The sequence below is a fragment of the Leopardus geoffroyi genome, chromosome B3 (assembly GCF_018350155.1).
Source record: "Leopardus geoffroyi isolate Oge1 chromosome B3, O.geoffroyi_Oge1_pat1.0, whole genome shotgun sequence".
NCBI lineage: Eukaryota > Metazoa > Chordata > Mammalia > Carnivora > Felidae > Leopardus > Leopardus geoffroyi.
This window is the reverse complement of record NC_059337.1, coordinates 106,258,935-106,279,007: the sequence shown is the minus strand read 5'-3', so window position 1 is coordinate 106,279,007 and position 20,073 is coordinate 106,258,935. Positions and strand designations below refer to the sequence as shown.

At 42.1% G+C, this 20,073-nt stretch overlaps 1 protein-coding gene across 5 annotated transcripts in view; it reads right to left on the bottom strand.

The window, feature by feature from the left end:
- Positions 1–17,966, bottom strand: part of DAAM1 (dishevelled associated activator of morphogenesis 1) — a 176,534-nt gene extending 158,568 nt beyond the window's left edge. For 2 of the 5 annotated variants that reach the window (XR_006705051.1, XM_045451121.1), the window contains exon 1: positions 17,821–17,952. The gene's annotated coding sequence lies outside the window, so the exon portion shown is untranslated. Of the gene's footprint in view, positions 1–17,820 lie in introns of all 5 variants that reach the window. The other 3 variants (XM_045451124.1, XM_045451122.1, XM_045451125.1) reach the window with 3 other exon arrangements.
- Between the last annotated feature and the right edge of the window lie 2,107 nt (positions 17,967–20,073).

Genomic DNA, 20,073 nt, shown 5'->3' with positions numbered 1-20,073 from the left:
AGGGGAGATGGGCTTAATGGGTAAGGGGCTTAAGGAATCTACTCCTGAAATCATTGTTGCACCATGTGCTAACTTGGATGTAAATTATAAAAAATAAATTAATTATAAGAGTCAAAAAAAAAAAATCAAAAACCCTAAAACAAACAAGTTTGAGAACCCACTGGGCCAGACTATTTCACAGCTTTGTGGGAGTAGGAATTAACTCCTAAAAAAACATACAACAATGTAATGGCCCTTATCTATAGCACAGCAAAGAGGTTTTGCCTGGCAGAGATACAACTGATTTACATACATGCAGAAAAGAAAACATGAATTTTTATAGTCCTTTAGGATATTAACTAGTTTTGTATCTACTACAAATTTATTTCAGCATTTCTGATTATGGACAGGTGGATGGATCAATGGATAGACAGAGATATATCTGTATTTTAAATTATCTTTTGAGGGGTGCCTTTTGAGGTGGCTCAGTCGGTTGAGCGTCCGACTTCAGCTCGTCATGATCTCGCAGCTCTTGAGTTCCGGCCCTGCGTCGGGCTCTGTGCTGACAGATCAGAGCCTGGAGCCTGCTTCGGATTCTGTGTCTCCCTCTCTCTCTGCCCCAACCCACTCGCATTCTGTCTCTCTCTCAAAAATAAACATTAATTTTTTTTTTTTAATTATCTTCTGAACTGGTCCTAACATCCTTCTGGTTCCTTCTAATAAACAAAGTTGTTGATGTGTTTATTTTATAATTTTGAGAATCTTATTTTTTTAACTCTTTGAAAATTATTCTTTAGCATAGACTATCAGATCAGTTTCTGCATACAGGCCTTAATAAAAACAGAGAACTCGGTAATTAATAACCTTATAAAACAGAAAGCACCAGGCCCAGATAGGTTCACTGGTGAATTCTATCAAACATTTAAGGAAAAAGTATGCCAATTCTCTACAATCTCTTTCAGAGAATATAAGCAGAGGAAATATTTCCTACCTCATCCTATGAAGCCAGCATTATGCTCATAACCAGAAAAATATATTACAAGAAAAAATAGGGCAGTACCTCTCATGAACACAGATGTAAGAATCCTCAAAAAAATTAGCAAATTGAATCCAACAACGTACAAGGTGAATTATATACTACAGTCAAGTGGGATTTGTCCCAGGTAAGCAAATCACATGATCATATTCATAGATGCAGGAAAAGTATTTGACAAAATCCAACACCCATTCATGATAAAAACCCTCCATAAACTAGGAATACAAAGGAACCTTCTCAACTTGATAAAGACTATCTACAAAAAAAAACAGGTTGCAGGATATAAGGTTAATAATAAGTCAATTGCTTTCCAACATGCCAACAATGGAAGAGTAAAAAATGACATTAAAAACAATACCATTGACAGTATGCACCCCTCAAAATGAGATACTTATGTATAAGTCTAACAAAATGTGTACAAGATCTATATGAAGAAAATACAAAACTCTGAATGAATCAAGGAAGAATGAAATAAATGGAGAGATATTCCATGTTCATGGACAAGATGACTCAATATTGTCAAGACATCAGTTCTCCCCAACTTGCCACACCCATTGTTTACATATTGTCTATGGTTATTTTTCCTACAATAATGGCAGAATTTAATAGTTGACAGGAACAACATGGCCTACAAAGCCAAAAAGATTTCCTATCTGTCCCTGTATAGAAAAAGTTCTGTATCCCCTCTTCCAAGTAATTACGCTCTAAGTAAGCTGTTACTTACCTCAACCCAAAGCTATTTTTTCCTCCAAAACAAAATTTAAATTAGATAACCTCTTCTTTCTTTCAGTGACAGTCAAATGAAATTGTTCTCCTAAAATAATATTAAGTGTTGCATTTTTTAAAATAGAATATTTCAAGGTTAAGAATTTTAAATATATATCATGTTCTCTGAGGATAAAGGACATGTCTTTGGAGAGCCTACAGATAAGAAATAACTAGCAATGCCCTATGATTAAAAAGCAGTTGTTTCATGATCTTCACAATTTTTAAAATCTGGTTATTTTCCAGAACTCATAAATGAAATACCTTTCTCCTTAAGAATTTTTCTCCTTTTATGGAAGCTAAAACCCAATTTAACAAAAACACTTAGGCCAAAACTTAAACAAATCTAGGTATCACTTAATGAATCTATATGCTGTATATTTCCTATAAGAATTTAAATGGCACTAATTCACGCGCTATAGGTATATAACACTTAGCCTGCTCTCAGTAATAGGAGTCTGAAAAACCTAACATACTTGCTCTACTCCCAAATATTTTTCTATTTATACAAACATGAATCGAGTAACTTACTATACATTCCTTTTACCAAATAAGCTTTTCTACCGCTAATGATCAGATAGGTCCATCGCTTCTTTTCATCTTAACTAATTTACAGGAAATGGAGGAAACAGAGAGATGTTGTACTGTGAGGTCTACACTGTGGGAAATTCTACAGGAGAAACAACAGTTTTTTTCACATGTTGCCAAGAAAAATGCTGCGCAGGATGCATAGAGGCTTAATGAATATATATATTTTAAAAACTGCAATGTATGAAACTTATTGGAATCTCGAGTTAACAAACTTTTAAAAAGTGTAAATTTTAAAACTGATGAGATGTTTGATAACTTCAAAGAAATAACATAAGTTATTTTAGGTATGATAATAGTATTTTAGTTACATTTTTAAAGAGAGTCCTGGTATTTTTGGACAGAAGTACTAAAAATATTTACAAATGAAATTATAAGATGTCTGGCATTTGCTTTAAAATAAACCCAGAGTTGACATAAAGTAGTTGGGGGTCAAAATGAAAAACTCACCATGAATTGCTAATTGATGAAGCTGTGAGTATATGTAAAATTATCCTAATAGCAATATTAGTCATTCTACATGGGTATGTGTGTGTAGGAAACTTTCAATAATAAAACTTTTTTTTAAAATCTTCATTTTCCACTCAATTTGAAACAAGAAAAGTAGGAAAGGAAAGCAATACATCTGAGGAGGAGATATGTTAGGAAGACAAAGGGGAAACGGAGTCCAGAAGCACATTTGTGACATGTCTTTATTTTCTGGGTTTTTGGATTTTTACCTTAATCATCAACAGTATATTGGCATAATTTCTGTTATCTGTTATGATAGGCAGAGCTTTAACTTTTTGTTGTTGTTTTATTTATTTTGAGAGAGAGCAAGAGACAGAGCACGAGCAGGGGAGAGGCAGAGAGAGAGAATCCCAAGCAGGCTCCAGCACTGCCAGTGCAGAGTCCTAAGAGGAGCTCGTACTCACAGTGAGATTGTGACCTGAGCTGAAATCAAGAATTGGCCGCTTAACTGACTGAGCCACCCAGGAGCCACAATAGGCAGAACTTTAAATGACACTCCCCATTACCTTTTGAGTGAAACCTATGAATTATGGTGAGACGTTACTCTCATGGTTATGTTACATTGTATGGTTAAAGGGAGATTATCCTGGGTGGGTCTGACCTAATCAGGTGAGACCTTAAGCTTAGCCTTTTCTCTGACAGAGGGCAGAAAAGGAAGTCAGAGAGATGTGCTCCAGCTAGCCTGGAAGAAAGGAAACATCCATGTGTGAGCTGCCAATGTGGCCACATGACATGGAATGTGGGTGGCCTCTAGGAGCTAAAAGCAGTCCCTGGCCAACAACTAGCAGTCCTCCATCCTATAGTCACAAGGAAATAAATTCTGCCAACAACTACAGAGCATGGAAGAATCCCTGAGCCCCAAATGAGAACTGCAGCCTTAGCTGACACGTGACTCTTAGCCTGCTGAGACCCTAAGCAGAGAACCTAGCCACAGCATGCCCAGACTTTTGACCTGGTGGGGTCTTAAACCACTAAATTTGAGGTAATTTGTTACCTAGCAATAAAACTAATACGCCTGGATAAGCATCTTATACCCAAAGAGTACATCACAGCATCTCAGAGCCCACCTTCTGCACATGAGTTTATGATCCCATGGCACCAAGTGAGTACCTAAACATTCAGCAATTTAACTTTTAATGCAGTGTTTCTCAAAGGATCATGAATCCAAATTTGAGAAACGCTGAGCTACATAATCCCTTATAAATGAAATATTCCTTTTCCAACACACACAGTTAGCTTTATAGGCAAGATTACATACTTGACTGCTTTTTACAGTGTGAAGACTTCTATAGCAGAAAAATCCTGCAAAATAATCATATGGAACAAGTTTAAAGTAAATTGTGACTAAGCCAAATGTATGACCAAAACCTTTAGCCTATCATCACAGTAAGTATAAAACAGTATAAAGCTTTCTACCCTTTAATGCCGTAGCTCATGATTAGGAGGTGTGAAAAAAATATGAGCCAGAATCCATACAACAATTTCTTTATAACAAAGTTTCCAATGTCTTGGATGGTCCATAAATATTAAGGAATTATCACAAATATCCTTTGTCGGCATTTATATCCACTTATTTAGAGGAAAAAATTTGAGATGTTCATGGATATAAGAAATGGGAAAATACATCATAGATATTATCCCTAAGGACTAAAATTCTGTTTCTAGGGTTGCACTTAGGATTTTTTTGCCTTTTTAAAAAATTAACAGCTTTATTGAGATATAAAAATCATATGCCATAAAATTCATCCATTTAAAATGTATAGTATAGTGGTTTTTAGTATGTTTACAAACTGTGTAACCATTTCCACAATTTTTAGAAAGAGACTGTATTCTTTCTATTAGTCATTCTCCCTTTAAAACCATGTAATGCTAACAAATTCTTCTCTAGCACAGGAAACATTGGTCACCTAGAACACCAAAATCAGCACTTGGGGAAGAAAAGAACTGGGGGGCAGAAGACTTGATCTACAGGCATAACAAATATTGGAAAAACTGTGGATTTGGGATTGTAGAGTACTGCTTCCTATAACTGATGCTATGAACATTCCTTTGAAAACCCGGACATGATCCGAATAGACAAAACATGAAACTACTTGCCAGTGAAAGCAAAAAAATCTTTCATTGGAGACACTCTTCACCTATTGCACAATGTAATTTGTTTATTTCAGGAAAAGACAGAGGATGATCTGAGCTTTATTTAAGTAAAACAAGAGTTCTTGTATTCCAAGGGAAAAAATCTGGAATTTAAAATAGCATTCTTAAGGGTTCACACCCAACATTAAAACATATTTTACAAGCCAAATGAATGAATGAACGAATGAATGAATGATATTTTAAGGTGTTGCTTCCATGGTTTATGACATAGTCCATAAAATGGCCAGTATAATATCTCCCCCCCTGAAACTTAGTTACTCCCTTGCCTCTGCTATGCTTGAAAGAAATCTGGATCTGAAATTCTAAGTAGAATCCAAGTAAAAGGAGGCATTTTATTCTATTTCCCACCTTTGGTAGTTATAACACTGGAACTTTGTAGTCTGGGCTCTGTGGTGCCACATGACATAGGTTAAGGAAGGAAACTTGCAACAAACAAATCTACCCTATGTTTATGAAGCCAAACGAGTCTGATGAGAAACTCACTGAGTGAAATCTAGCTGTGAAATATCTAGATCCTCTCTAGGATCTGGATTTTCTAGAACAGAAGCTAGTAAGAGCACTGACTACTACTTTCACCCACTTTAGGGCAAAGGCACCCTGGTGTTGGCCATTTGTAATAGGGTGGTTTCTGCTTCCTTTTCTTTGAAACAACCGGTTAATGTGCAAATTCAATCTCCTAGGGAATCATCTTGAAAAGAAGATAAGGTCTCAAGTTTTTCAGATCTTTTGCTCTTCCCACTCATTTTCAGTCCTGGCTAAATATCAGAATTACCTGGGGAGTTTCAAGAATCCTGGAGATTGGGTCCAAACCCGGACATTTACTAAATCAGAATCCTGAGGCATCTTTTTATATCCACCAGAGGATATTCTGACTCACATCCAGGGTGGAGAACCAACAGACAGCCTTCGGAAGTCCTACCCAACCCTCTGAGAAAGGACTTTGGCTTCTCTTTTAACTGAAACTGTGTGCTTCCCTAAACATTATCTTCTCATTAGATGCTCAAGAACTGAATTTGGGTTGGTTAATTAAAACTTCACAACATTCCCCCCATGTACACTGAAATTCTTACCAATGCTTTTCTGAGAGTCAAGTTTGAGTGTTGCCAAAGCTCAAGTTTTAGACTCAAGTTTTAAAGATACTCTTGGTTGAGGGAGAGGCGGAAAAAAAAAATAGAAAAACAAAAAAACAAAAAAAAACCCATCACTATGTTAATCTTTTTCAGAGTTCTTCCCACACTGCTAATGTGAGATAAGCTGTCATTTTTAAAGGTTGAAGCGCCCCCTCCCCTTTTCTAAGCATTCTGGCCTTTGACAATAATGACAGAGCAAACCTTTTCTTTCCCCAAAGCCTCATCTTCCTTATCCACAGATAACATTACTGACCTACCAACACAGGCCATGGGCTTCAAAGTTGTTTACCCACTAGCTCTGGTAGGCTTGCCCTGACCCAGCATCAGTGTCTCACAGAGTCCCCTGTTGTGACCAAGAATATGTCCTTAAAATGTGGCTGGCCTCCCAGGCAGTGGTCACGGAAGAATGGAGAAATGACCCCACAGGGTCTAATCCACTGACCTTTACTTTGCTCTCACCAACTGCCCAAATAAATAAAAACAGCAGGGTAGCTTAGTTTCCCAGATGAATTCCAATTTATCCCTAAATATCTAAGCCTGGTCCAATGTTTAAAAGTTCTCAGGCCATCCAAAATCTGTCAACTGGCTCCCAACCAAGGCCAATTTTGCCCTCCCAGGGACCTTTGGCAATGTCTGGAGACATTTTTGGTTGTTACAACTGGAGGAAAGGTTGTTACTGGCATCTAGTGGGTAGAGGCCAAGGATGCTGCTAAACATCCTACAGTACACAGTATTGCCCCCACAACAAAGAATTATCCTGTCCAAAATGCCAATAGCACTGAGGTTCAGATACCCTGGATTGAGTCGTTTACCAGACCACTGGTTTGAAGACACTCTTGTTACCAGTAGCTTACAATACGAACTGGGGGCTCAGGTCATGAACTCATGGTTCACAAGTTCGGGTCCCACATCAGGTTTGCTGACGGCGCAAAACCCACTTAGGGGGCTCTCAAAAACAAATAAATTAAATTAAATAGGGATCACAAACTCAAATGCCTTCAAGGTCCAAGGAGATAAAGAAATATCACATTAAACAAAGTGGCTATGTATGAGGCACTAGGGTGTGGTGAGGCCTGTGCCAAATGAGAACGTAAACACTCGCTAAAATCATTCAATTTTTTAAAATAACACTGGGTTAGTCAAACAAAACATGACAGCTGGCTACATCCATCCTGTATACCACTGGTAGTCAAACTCTGGTTTAAGGAGTTCATCAATTTAAACAGAACTGGATGATCACCCAAAGACATTGTCTAGCCTTGTCCCTTATACCCTATGGAACTTCCTGAGCCCCCAAGCTGGGGAACAGGACGAGAAGCTGTTCAGTTAAGAACAGACTAGGGATCAGGGGCTCCTGGGTGGCTCAGTTGGTTGAGCATCTGACTTGGGCTCAGGTCATGATCTCACAGTTCATGAGATCAAGCCCCACATTGGGCTCTGTGCTGACAGCTCAGAGCCTGGAGCCTGCTTCAGATTCTGTGTCTCCCTCTCTCTCTGCCCCTCCCATGTTCTTGCTCGGTCTCTCTCTCTCTCTCTCTCAAAAATGAATAAACATAAGAAAAAAAAAAAGAACAGAAGAGGGATCAGATTTTAAGGGTTTAGCTTCAGAGTCTCTTAGTGCTAAGAGCAGGGGCCAATATTGGAAACTCTGAAGGTGAGAAAATGGAGGTACCCCCCCCCCTCACTGATCTCCATTCTAGGGAAATCCACTGGCTATTATAATCATCAATATTACACAATGCCATACAAGTAAGGTCATTATTTAATGATGACACCATTCACACGAAATTTTAGAATTTTCACAACAGTTCATGATGAGGAACCTGAGGCCCGGGAATTTCAAATGAATTGCAAAGATTACCCACATCTGAACCTAAAATTAATTGGCGTGTCTTTTTTCTCTGTGTAATTGCAACACAGCAACCAAATGGTGACGAGATTTCATTTCAAGGTGTCAAACACTCATGACTAAACTCTCTACCAACATAAGTAAGTTCTACATAAATGTTAGATTTAAGCCTACTCATCACCATCCTCTTTTCTCATCAAAAACACATTAACATGTTTGCCCCAAGTCACCGTTTTAAGATCTCGTTTCCACATAACAGAATTGAAAACAGGTTAAATATCTCCAGCCCTCCTTTCAGATCAGGCTGTAGAGAGGAAAGCCAAGTCAGCAAATGGAACACAAGAAGAAGGAAGCTCGGATCAGATCTGAATATCCCCACGTGTATGCATGCTTTCTGCTGGAGGAATTCCTGGCCCGAGGAGACAGTATAAACAAACGCGATCCAGAGGGAAACAAATGATAAGATAAGTGAGACCCAATAACTCCCTCTGTCCTCCCCTCCACCTACTTCCCCCAACATATTCCATCAGAAAAACAATGTGAGCTCGGGAGGATTCAAATGTAAGCAGCCCCCACCCTCTGCTACCACACAGCTCCCTTTTCTCAATTAGGGGGTAAGGGGTAAGACGCGCTCCTTGGTGAGGTCAGTGATTGTGGCTCCCCTCACATGAAACCTGGCCCATGGAAGACAACCTTGTCCTTTTCCCACAAGGAGGCTATGAGCACAGGACTGACAAGGAGGCAATTCACTGCTCTTCCAGACTCAAATTACAATCCAAGGAGTGTAGTAGGCAAAGGTGGAGTGAGGAAGAAAGGTGGCTTCAGTCACAGCCTGAAAAGAAACTGGGTCAAACTAAAAATAGTATTTTATTTTTTTAAATTTCAAACCAGTCCCTTAGCAGAAAATGTCAGAGGCACGGCAGTTTCTTGCCACAGTTCTTGGAACTTCTATAGTTGGAAATGTCACCTACACACAGACTGTTAAGCCCTAAATGGGTCATAGAGGTTTTCTAGTCCAATCCAATCCCTATTCTTAATGTTTAAAATATGAAAATATAATAACAGGCCTTTCATTTAACGTTCTGAGAACATGATGCAGTCTCGGCCATCGCCTTCAATTCCAGCCCAATTCATTCCACACTGTCTCAGACTTCTCCACTGAGTGCAAGTAGCAGGGTTGAGGACTGCTAATGCAAACAAGATTGCATACAAACAGAATGGGAAAGAAGCCAAATGTTATTGTTGTTTCTTCTGCCGTCATCATCCTAAGTCAAATAGCCACTAATATGGGGTAACTGTAGCTGCATTAAAAAAAAGAAATGCTAAGGGCGAAACTGTATGACATTTTCTGTATCCACAATTTCACCAACTTTCGAGAGGAGAGAATGCAAAAGGGACCTTCAAATGGTTTAAACTGTCTACATCATTTCCTTGAACTTTTTACAATATTTTTTTGTAATAAATTCTCAATATTTAGAAGAGCCCTTGGTGTAATCCTCTTGTTGCAGAACTACAGGCTCTAATTAACTAACTCATGTCTAATCATTTCACTGCTTGGTTTTGCAGATCTCTATGAAACAAATACATTTAGATACATACGAACAATCTAACCTGGTGAATGATGCTGACCACTATCCCTCACTCTTCTCCTAGGATGCAAATCTGCAGAGGTTTTAGGGAAGAAGAGTGAAGCCAAGAAATGGCACAAAAACATCTACTAATGACTTGGGTCACATCCCCAAGAAACAGAAAAGACCAAGGCTACGGGGCTTTGGCAAAGTTTTATTTAGGAAGCTGCTCTTAGTTCTGACCCACCTGTCAGAAGCATACAATTCCTTGGCAAATTGTTGGCAAAGCTTTACCTCTAACTTATGGAGTCTAAAAAAACTAAGACCCCCATCTTTTGCCCCTTGAAGTGATGGCTATGCATTAATATATCCACAGTGTACTATCTAGTCTCCTCTGTTGCCAAGAAGGAGCATGATGAACTAAAACCGGGCAGGAGGGAGGGGCCCTGGCTGGCTCAGTTGGTAAAGCATGTGACTCAATCTCAGGTTTGTGAGTTCAAGCCCCACATTGGGCATGGAGCCTACTTAAAAAAAAACAAAAAAACAAAAAAACAAAAACAAAAAAAAAACAGTAAATATAAAAAATTTTTTTAAAAGCTAAGATTATAGGTACAGTTTGTGGCTCCAAAACAAGACAAAACTAACCCATGGCCTTGACCTGGTTTGTAGGTCACTAACAAGCTGAGCATAGCCAAAAAGCCAGAATATAGAACCCATTTCAAAAAACAAAAGATGGGCATCTCTTATTGCCCAGACAATGCCCAAAGCTCAGATCTGGGTTATCTACTCTTGGAAGCCTAAATTCAGAAAGCCCATCAGATGGGCAATATTTGCCAATTGCACAGATTTTTTTTTTCTTTCAGAAATGAAAAGGACAAAGACCAGTTTAATAGTTGACCCTAATTATGCACCTGGAAGAATAAAAGGTACCTTCAATTCCAATCCTGGTGCAATTTATAGAACAGAATGAACTCAGGTTATTACTAACGGTGACTGACATACTTAGGAAGTGTAAGAAGATGAATGAAAAAAAAAAAAGCTTCTGAAATCAATGTCTGTTGAATGAATGAATATTATGTTTGAACAACTTATCAGCTAATAAGCCTCTTGTTTTCATTTCCTTTTCCTGGCAATATACTGTTAGGGCATAACTTTTCTATTATTTCCCTAAATGATACAGTTTTGAGTTTTACTCAATTGTCTTCATTAAATATTGTCAAAGGGGCAAAATATCCAGTTTTAAGCCAAAAGGAAAAGATCTATTGTAAGTTAGGAAATCATACCAGCTGCATTAAAAATTGAACCTGCTTCCCTGGGTTTCCACATTTAATTCACAATAGGGGTTAAGGTTTAAAAGAACTGCAATCGTATATTTGGCACCAAATTTGCTCCACTGTAAAAATAAATAAAAGTCTCTCTTCTGAGGTGAGAAATAAAAAAGCTTATTTTAATATCTAAGGATAAACCAATATTAGATTACATGTCTGACTACTACTCAAGTTTTCACTATTTTCTTTTCAAAAGAGCTTTTACAATTTATGTTAAAAGACAACAAGGAGGAAGAAAGCTAAGAAGTTATGGGAGTCAGCTTCTGGAGCTCTGTTCTGGGTGAGAAGGTTTTTTTTTTTTTTTTTTTTTTTTTAGATAAGAGATTCAACCTATTGGAAAGTTATCTCAGTTAACAAATACAGTCTAATGCTGGACAGGCTCCAAATAGATTTAGAGATGGCATATAAGAGCATTTCTTTTTTCAAATAATTTGCCTATCACCCACACTGCAAAAAGGAGGGAGTTCAAAAGTTTTATCATTCAAATACACAGATGCAACATTTTTAATCCTCTGTAACACTTTCTGCTCCAGAAAGTCAGACTTTAAGAAACTATTAAATGAAGGGGCACCTGGGTGGCTCTGGTGGTTAAGCATCCAACTCTTGATCTCAGCTCTGGTCATGTTCTCACAGTTATGAGTTCAAGCCCCATATTGGGCTCTGCATTGATGGTGCAGAGCCTGCTTGGGATTCTGTCTCTCCTTCTCTCTGACCACCACGCCCCTGCCCTGTCCCGCCTTGTGCTCACTCTCTCTCTCTCAAAATAAATAAATAAACTTAAAAAAAATTAAAAAAAAGAAACCATTAAATGAAGAAGCATTTTTACTCTCAATGAACCCAGCACTGTTTCAGAAGTAAGAGATACAAAGGAAGTTATGATTCCCTCTAACTCGATGGAGAGAAAAGAACACACAGGAAAACCAGATGCAAGGCAACAGTGCAGGGGTGCAGAGAACTAGGCTGCCTAGGTCCCTAACCTAGTCTGCCCCTTACCAGTTGCGGGACCTGAGCTAGGCAAGTTCCTTAACTTCTTCATGCCTCAGTTTCTTCCTTTGTAAAATGGTGATGATGGTACCTTCTCATACAATTGGTGAGAGGAGTCAATGGTTAAGCCCATGTAAAGTATTAGGAAGGTCCTGGTTCAAGGTAAGCACCTCACATACCTTGACTATCAGCATCGTGTCAGCTATGTTAAGTTCTGTGGTCAGGCTAAGGGCTCTGAGGAGGAAGGACAGAGGGGGGTGGTAAAAGCTGAGGCAGGGAAGGCTTCCTGGCATCTGTGGCACTCAAGATGGATCTGAGAGCACAAGGAGAATTTAGAAACTCAGAGGAGCACACATTCCAAATGAGTGGAGCCATTACTGGACAAAGTCACAGATGGTGTAAAAACCAGGAGTGCTGAAACATCAACAAGGAAAATAATGCTCACCAAAGCTGCATATGTATTTGGCAACCTCAGATGAACCGCGGGGAAGGGGGGAGGCCTCCGTATACTTGCTGCAGTGCTCCTGGATTCAGCGTTTTAACTAATTTTTGGATGTGTGTACTATGAACGCAAACTCATTCTGAAATGCTCAGTTCTCGCCTCCCGGAACAGTGGAAAGGATGCCAGACAATGAAAAGGTAAACTCTTTTTTTTTTTTTTTTCCTGCAAAAATAGTCTGCTAGAGTACAATGTAGGTCACCAAAATCAACTGGCATCTCATTTGCATCCGTCCCGCTCTCAGTGGTGGTACTAAGTGGTGGCTTGGAGGAATCAGAGGGATGGGAGGCAATTCAGATCCATCCTTCACTTCCAATCTCTATCAGCCACTCTAAACACAACCTACTGAAGAAGCCAGTGAATGTGACCTCACAGGAAGTATCCTCCACCCGAGCCTGCCCCATCCACCAGATGTTACTCTCAAGCCACATACAGAAACTCCCCTCCTTACAGATTTCTTCTTTTTTATGTCTATTTACTTAATTTTTTTTTTTTTTTTTTTTTTTCAGGGTTGGGGCACCTGGGTGGCTCAGTCGGTTAAGCAGCTGACTTTGGCTCAGGTCATGATCTCAAGATTTGTGAGTTCAAGCCCCACGTCGGGCTCTGTGCTGACAGCTCGGAGCCTGGAGCTTGCTTCAGATTCCGTGTCTCCCTCTCTCTCTGCCCCTCCCCTACTCATGCACACGTTCTCTCTCTCTCAAAAATAAACATTAAATTTTTTTTTTTAATTTTTAGTGTTTATTTACTTATTTAGGCACACAGAGAGAGTGAGCGAGCATGCACAAGCTGGGGAGGGGGCAGTAAGAGAGGGAGACAGAGAATCTCAAACAGGCTCCACACTGTCAGTGCAGAGCCCGAAGTACGGCTTGAACTCACAAACTGTGAGATCATGACCTGCGTCTGTTAAGAGTCGGACACTTAGACTGAGCCACCCGGGTGCCCCTAATATTTATTTTTGAGAGAGAGAGAAAGAGAGAGAAAGAGAGAGAGAGAGAGAGAGAACGCATGCACATGCAGGGGAGGGGCAGAGAGAGAGAGACAGAGGGACAAAGGACCCAAAGCAAGCTCTGTGCTGAGAGCAGAGAGTCCGATGTAGGGCTCGAACTCAAGAACTGAGATCACCCGAGCTTACCGATTTCTTAAATAGTACCTGTGGTATCAGTTGCCTCTAAACTGAGCTCTCAGGGAAACCATTAAGAACAGATGCTGTGAGTGTTAGAATACATTTCACTTGGAAGATTTCCTCCATTACCAAGTTAGAACTCGAAATGCCAATGTAAGTGACAGTAGTCCACATTCCTTATGCAAAGAAGAAAAATCACAAAATGAAATATAAGAATTTTCATTTTGACCGTGCCCCCTCTGGAGTTTAAACAAGTTTGCTAACCTAAAGTGGCAAAGGTGCCTGCAATTATTTCCTGCAATAATATAAGGATAGGCTTAAAACTTGGAAATACCAGGAGTATGACATGAAGCCAGGGAGGGCCCCACAGAAGTTACAACTCTGTGATTATTTCCTGAACCAAACACCTAAGGCTCTCAGTGGTACCAGGCTTTGTTGGAAAAGCTGGTTCTCCCTGATCCAACAGCTGTAACTTTTTAAGTGATTTCACAGAAGACCTCAAGATTCTCAAGCCAAAGCCACTCTTTATGACATCCCCAAAATATTTACACGATGAAACACTTTCAATCTTAACCATGTTTTGTTTGTAAACAGCTTATTTGTTCTGATGACCATAATACCAACACTAAAAGCAGGCTTTTAAACAAAGTAGTTCAAATAAAACCACACACAGACACACAGGCATTCGTGACACCCAGAGCCTATCCACAGAGAGTTCTAGAAAGCCAGGATTCAAATTCCTTGGCACCTACTAAGCTCGTGTAAGCACCACCCAAGGACACGACCCACTGCTGATATCATGCCTCCTAGCTAATTTATACTTCTGAAAACCCACAGAATCTGACTAGTGGATGATAACACAACGTTACAAATATTGGACAAATCTCTCCTACTCCGTTCTTCTCTCACATGAGCCAGCCTGGGACAACCGATCCTGTTTATGAGAAAACTCCTCCACAGATAAGAAAGCCACTGTCCAGCTCCTCTACCCCAATGGTGCCTCCGGTGCCATGGGTGGCCTGGCAAAAGCCTCTAGTTATCTCTGCCTTAGTCTCTCTCTCTCTCTCTCTCTCTCTCTCTCTCTCTCTCCTTTCCTACACCTCCTGGGAAAGTTATCTGGGCCAGGGAGAGAACAAGAGACATCTAGAAATGCCGGCTGTGGGGCAATAAGAATTGCATTAAGACCTGTAACAAGAATTTTAGAGAAAAAAAAAAAAAAAAGTCTATGTGAGTGAATGTATTCCAACAGCAAATAATTACAAAATACATCGATTTCAGACACATGGAAGGCCTTCTATACTTCAGGTCACGTGCTACATAGGCGTTTTCATTTATGCTGAGATGAAACTACTTCACAGAAAGCTAAAGGAGTATTACCATTGATGCCAGAACTACCAGTGGAAAGAATGCAATCTTGAATCTCCAATCATGGCTCTACTATTGACTCAACAAATATTTATTAAATACCTACCAATGGTCAAACACTAATTGCTAGAGAGACGGGGAAGGACAAGACAAAGACCCTGTCCTCAAAGACCTTGGGGGTTGGGGGGGGGGGGCGGGGACACATTAGAATTGCTGTCAGAATTACAGGGACACAAGAAAAATCAGACAATCGAAGGAGATGTTCAGTCAATGATAAGTTCTAGGACAAAAACAGTGACAATTTCTGATTCTGTTTCCTCATGAGGATGTAACCGCCTACTTAAAACAAGATGATGAAATGTCAACCACTTGGCAGTCAATGTCCCCAAGCATCTACCTGCACAAGAATGCATATGCATACACATTCACAGATACAGCCTTGTTCCCCCTTAACTGCAATGTCTGTGATAATCCACTTTGGCATGTAACAAAAGCAGAAGGTAAACAAAATATTTGTGTAATTCAATTACACTGAATGCAATTAGATTACAAATAACTGCATTCATCAAGAATCTATAAAAAGACAAACCCTGAACAATTAATTCTACAATAAAAGGATAAATAGAAGTCCAGATACAGGGATAACACTAGTAATATTAGAAATATCATCACAACTAGTCAAATGGCTGCCTTGCCTACCTTGAAGGATTGCCATGAAGAGCCAGGCTGGTTTGTCAAGTGAGTCATACAAATAAGGCTCAGAGATATTAACCCAATGCCACAGTGTCATAAGTGGAATTTAACTCATCTTCAGATTATTTTGAGAAAAGACAATGACCAAGTCCTTTGTAGAGTCACAAGATTTTATACCTAGAATCAACTTTGGGAAACCCTCTATAGCCCCTCTCCCACGTTACTAAGGACCCAGGTCCCCTGAAGTAAAGAATTACCCCAGAGTGGGGTAGCCAGCAATGACAGAGCTAGAGAATGACCCAGGCCTCCTAGATCCCTGCCCAGCCTGCTTCATTCTCAAGGACCTGCATCCTTTAGGCAGGCAGCAGGCTTCTAGATTTTATGGGAACCACAAGGCATGACATGGACTTCCAGAATTCAATTTCAGTTATTAACTGTTCCTATAAACTTCCAGAGAGCTGTACCTAGGGCAAATCGAGGCCCTTTACTGGTGGCCAGAGAGCTCTCTCTTCATGCAAAACAGAGGACACGCCCTCCTTGAGAAATATGCCTCCAACTCGGGTCAGGTACATTATTAGGGAAATTATGCATCTAGCCTGAAAGGGAAAGAGCATGCCTCAGGAAAAAAGGCTCCAGCATTACTTCTGGGGAGAGGAGGGTCCAAGGTATGGGCACACGAGAGGGAAAGCGGTCTAGAACTGTGTCCAAGCTATTTCCAAGAGAATGGAGGCCTGGGCTGTGGAAAGGGTGAAGAAGAGAGAGCAGCTGGGCCCGGAACGAGCATTTGACCACACCCACTGGCCACGCCCTCCCAGCTGCCCGCAGAGCCACAACGAATTGAAACAGCAGTGGGAGCAGTTAAGATTCCGACGGCAGGAGTCGCCATGGCAACGGGATTCGTCTCGCAGACAAACTCCGCTTCAATTCACTAGGTCCTTCTCCAGTCTCAAGCAACTACCAACTCATTGAGCGCAAAACGGTCACGGGTAGCATATGCTCTTGATGCTCTCCTGCGGGTGGAGATGGGGTAGGGGACCAAGCTAGAGGAAATAAAGTGCAAGTATCAATTCCTGGGCCCACCAAAATATTTTATGGGGGCAAAAAAACAAACAAAAAACCAGAACATCCCATCACCAGGCTGTGAGCGACTTGAGAACAGAGCCATTAGCTGGGTTTTATGAATGAGTGAGTGAGTATGCGAAAGAATGAGGGTGCTAGGAAAGGAAATCCAGAGGACTTTTATAGAGTTCTCGGGCCCCAAGCACGTCTCAAGTCGGAGGGCAAGCCCATTTGCAAGCAGTTGGATTTTCGACACCAGATGGTTCCTATTGCCCAGCCCTCCTGCCCCACAGCGAGCCTCATCATTAGATTGTTCGACACCCCGCACCGCCTAACCAACTCCCAGCCCAAGGCTCCGGGCCGACGCTTCGCCCCAGCTCAGGTGCTCTTTGTGGAGGGAGCAATCCGGACAGGGGAAACAAGATGCACCTTTCCCAGGGGGACGAGAGGCGCGAGCGCCCTGCGGCGCCCCGAACCCGCTCCGCAGGCTGCGCAGGCTCCGCTCCCCGCTCTCCGCCAACACCCCTTGGTCTTTCCGCAGCGCGGGGTTTCCCTCCTCTCCTGCGAGACCTTTAGCTTCCAACTTTCGCGGAATTACAGTCACCTCGTCCCTTTTTCAAATAAAGCTCGAAGCGAGGGCTGCAGGGATGGTTGGGGCTCTGCTCGGACGCGGGCGGGCACACGAGTCCCTCCTTCCCTGTTGCCACCTCCGAGTCCACCACGCCTGCCTCGGAGCCTTCCGGGCCAGCAGCTCCCGACCGCGGGCAGGGCCCCCAGCCGAGGCCACGACCCCCGGCGCCCCGAAGCCCCAGCCTCGAGAGCCTACAGCAAGGCGGCGAATGGTACCCTGCCTGCTCTTTTGGCATCCCAGCGCCTCAGAAAGAAAGGAGGGAGGGACCCCCGTCCTCGGGGGCGCCTTCCTCCGGGCTTGCCTTGCTTTTCGCCGCGCTTGCAGCCATTTTCCCAAACCCAGCTTGGCAGCCGGGAGCTGTCTAGGTCCCGTTCCCACCCAGACCCAACCTGAAGGACGGGTTTAATATTTACCTACTGGCCCTGGGGCTCCGGGGAGGCAGCGGGAGGGCGCGCCGCGAACCCTGCGCCCGGCCCGAAGTAGCGCGCCCACCCCCACGCCACCGCGCGGTGCTACTTAATGAATGAGTGCGGCGGGTGAGGAGGCACGTCCCCCTTACCTGAGCAGCCCCTGCATGCTGGAAAGGCGGCTCTGCGCTCCGGGTACAATGGGATCCGGTTAAACAGTTTCCTTCACAGCCGCTCGTAGGTTACCAACTCGCAGGTGACATCACCCTCTCCTCGCCTGATAGGATACAATGTGGCGCCCACTGCGCATGGACTCCCCAGCCGGGCCCGCACACCCCTGGGAGTTGTAGTCTCGATCTCACAGGCACAGCCCGAATAGCTACGCTAACCGGGGTTCACGGAACTACACTTCCCGTCGCATTCCTCGGCCGCTTCGTCCCCGCCCCCCTGATCCCGCCCCCCTCCGGACCCGCCCCCTCCCCGCCCTCCAGCCTTGCAGTGTTAGTGGTGGTCGTTCAAGAAGCTGAGTTGCGGACACCGCGGCGAGGGGGGTGGGGGGAGGGCACCCTGCGGTCGTGACCTTTGACTTGACCTCCATTCTGCCCGGTGAGGGCTCTGAGGGCCGCCAGGGGTCGGGTGCTGGTGCGCACGGGCCAGGCAGCTCTGACCATCCCGGCTCTTAGCCCCAGCTGGAGGGAGAAGATTAAGCTTTTCGCTGCCTTCCTTGCGCTTAGAAACTAATTAATAGGACGCACTGGTTTCTGGGTTAAAAGCGGTCCTGGAATTCCCCCCACGTCCCCGAGGAAGAGGCGATGCCGGCCGCGAGGAAGAGAAATCCCCGTGTGCCCCCACTTAGTACAATTCACCTTTCTGTCCTCTTTCCTTTTCCCATTTAACGGAGTCCGGGTGACCAACCAGAACGCAGGGAACAGCTTAGTTGGCTGAGCTGACAGGATAACGGAGGCTGTCACTAATAAAAATGCGGTGTAATAATAGACAGTCGCTGCAACCCTCCTTCGGGGAGCCTGCTGCTGCTGCAGAGATAGTACTATCGCGCAGCCATGCTTTTGTTCTTCCCTGCAGCGGACTTCCCGCTCTGACGGCTCTCAACTCCCAGGAAGACGACGTCCTTGTCTAAAGTTTTGATAAATGACACATATGCATGCATGCACTTTTAAATCCACAACACTCTCCCCTCCTTTTCCATGCCTTTCTCTTAAAATATTTTTTAAATGACCTAAACCAAACAGCATCGTGCTGTTCAAGAATGCCGTGATCTTAATACAGCTGAATGTTTAATTTTAACTAAAGCAAAAGGTGTGTGGCAGAATTCTGACCCTTTAGGAGGATTTTATTTTCAATACGTAAAATTTTTCTGTGACATTTTTCATTATTCAGTGGATCTCAAGTATTACGAAAAATTTTAACACTGAGAGCAGTTCTTCAGGTGTCTTTTTAACTGAAAAAATAATCAATGTATCTAGTTATTCCAGTTGTAAAGGTAAATTATAATGGCACTGGATGTGTCTCAATCACGCATAAGGATCAGTTCACACCCTTATTTCTGCTAGCAAAATCTCTAGAAAACTGTACATCTTGGGGGAGAGGGGAAGTTCACAATTAGGATTTCAAACAACTGCACCTAATTACTGGAAATCTTATCACTCTTATTTTCTCATCTCATTATGCAGCACTAACTTGGGTTCAAGAAAAAATATTCATGGAACTGGTTGAGGATATCAGCAGAGACAAATGCTTTGTTTTGCAGAGAGAAGATTTAGTTCCGAATTCTGATTTTCTTTTAACAAACCAGACACATTTTTCTCCACTGAAGGAAGATGGCTTGAATGTTGCTCTCCTGTTCTAAGCTATTCTATCCATTTCAAATATTGTGTTAAGTGGAACCCAGACAATGCAAATGGTCCCTTGGCCATCAGATCAAGAGTATAATCAGTGATATTCTAGTTAATGGGTAGGCTTAATGTATTGCAGCTCATTGTGGAAAAATATTCAGAAAGAAACTTGACCTGAAATGATACTAAAGGCTCTCCAGTTTTATAACGGTGTAAAGCTTTTAGATGGAAATATAATCAGTGAGCCTGAAATTTATTGAGTCAATAAATTGGGTGTAGGGCTCTCTCTAAGGCAGGGCTTATCCTTATAGATAAAAGTATATTATTGAGGTACATTCTGAGCAGTAACTTTATAGGACAAATCACTTTACAGCAATTTCTCTTGGGTCTTCAAGCAGTGAAGGAGAGGATGGAGCCTGTCTGTGGAAAAAAAATCCCATTCTCTATAGCAATTAATATTATAGAGATGTGCCGTGTTACATAGCTCATTTCCATATATATAGGACATCATGTACCTACACTGTAAGCACAGAAATGTGTGCATGTGCACAT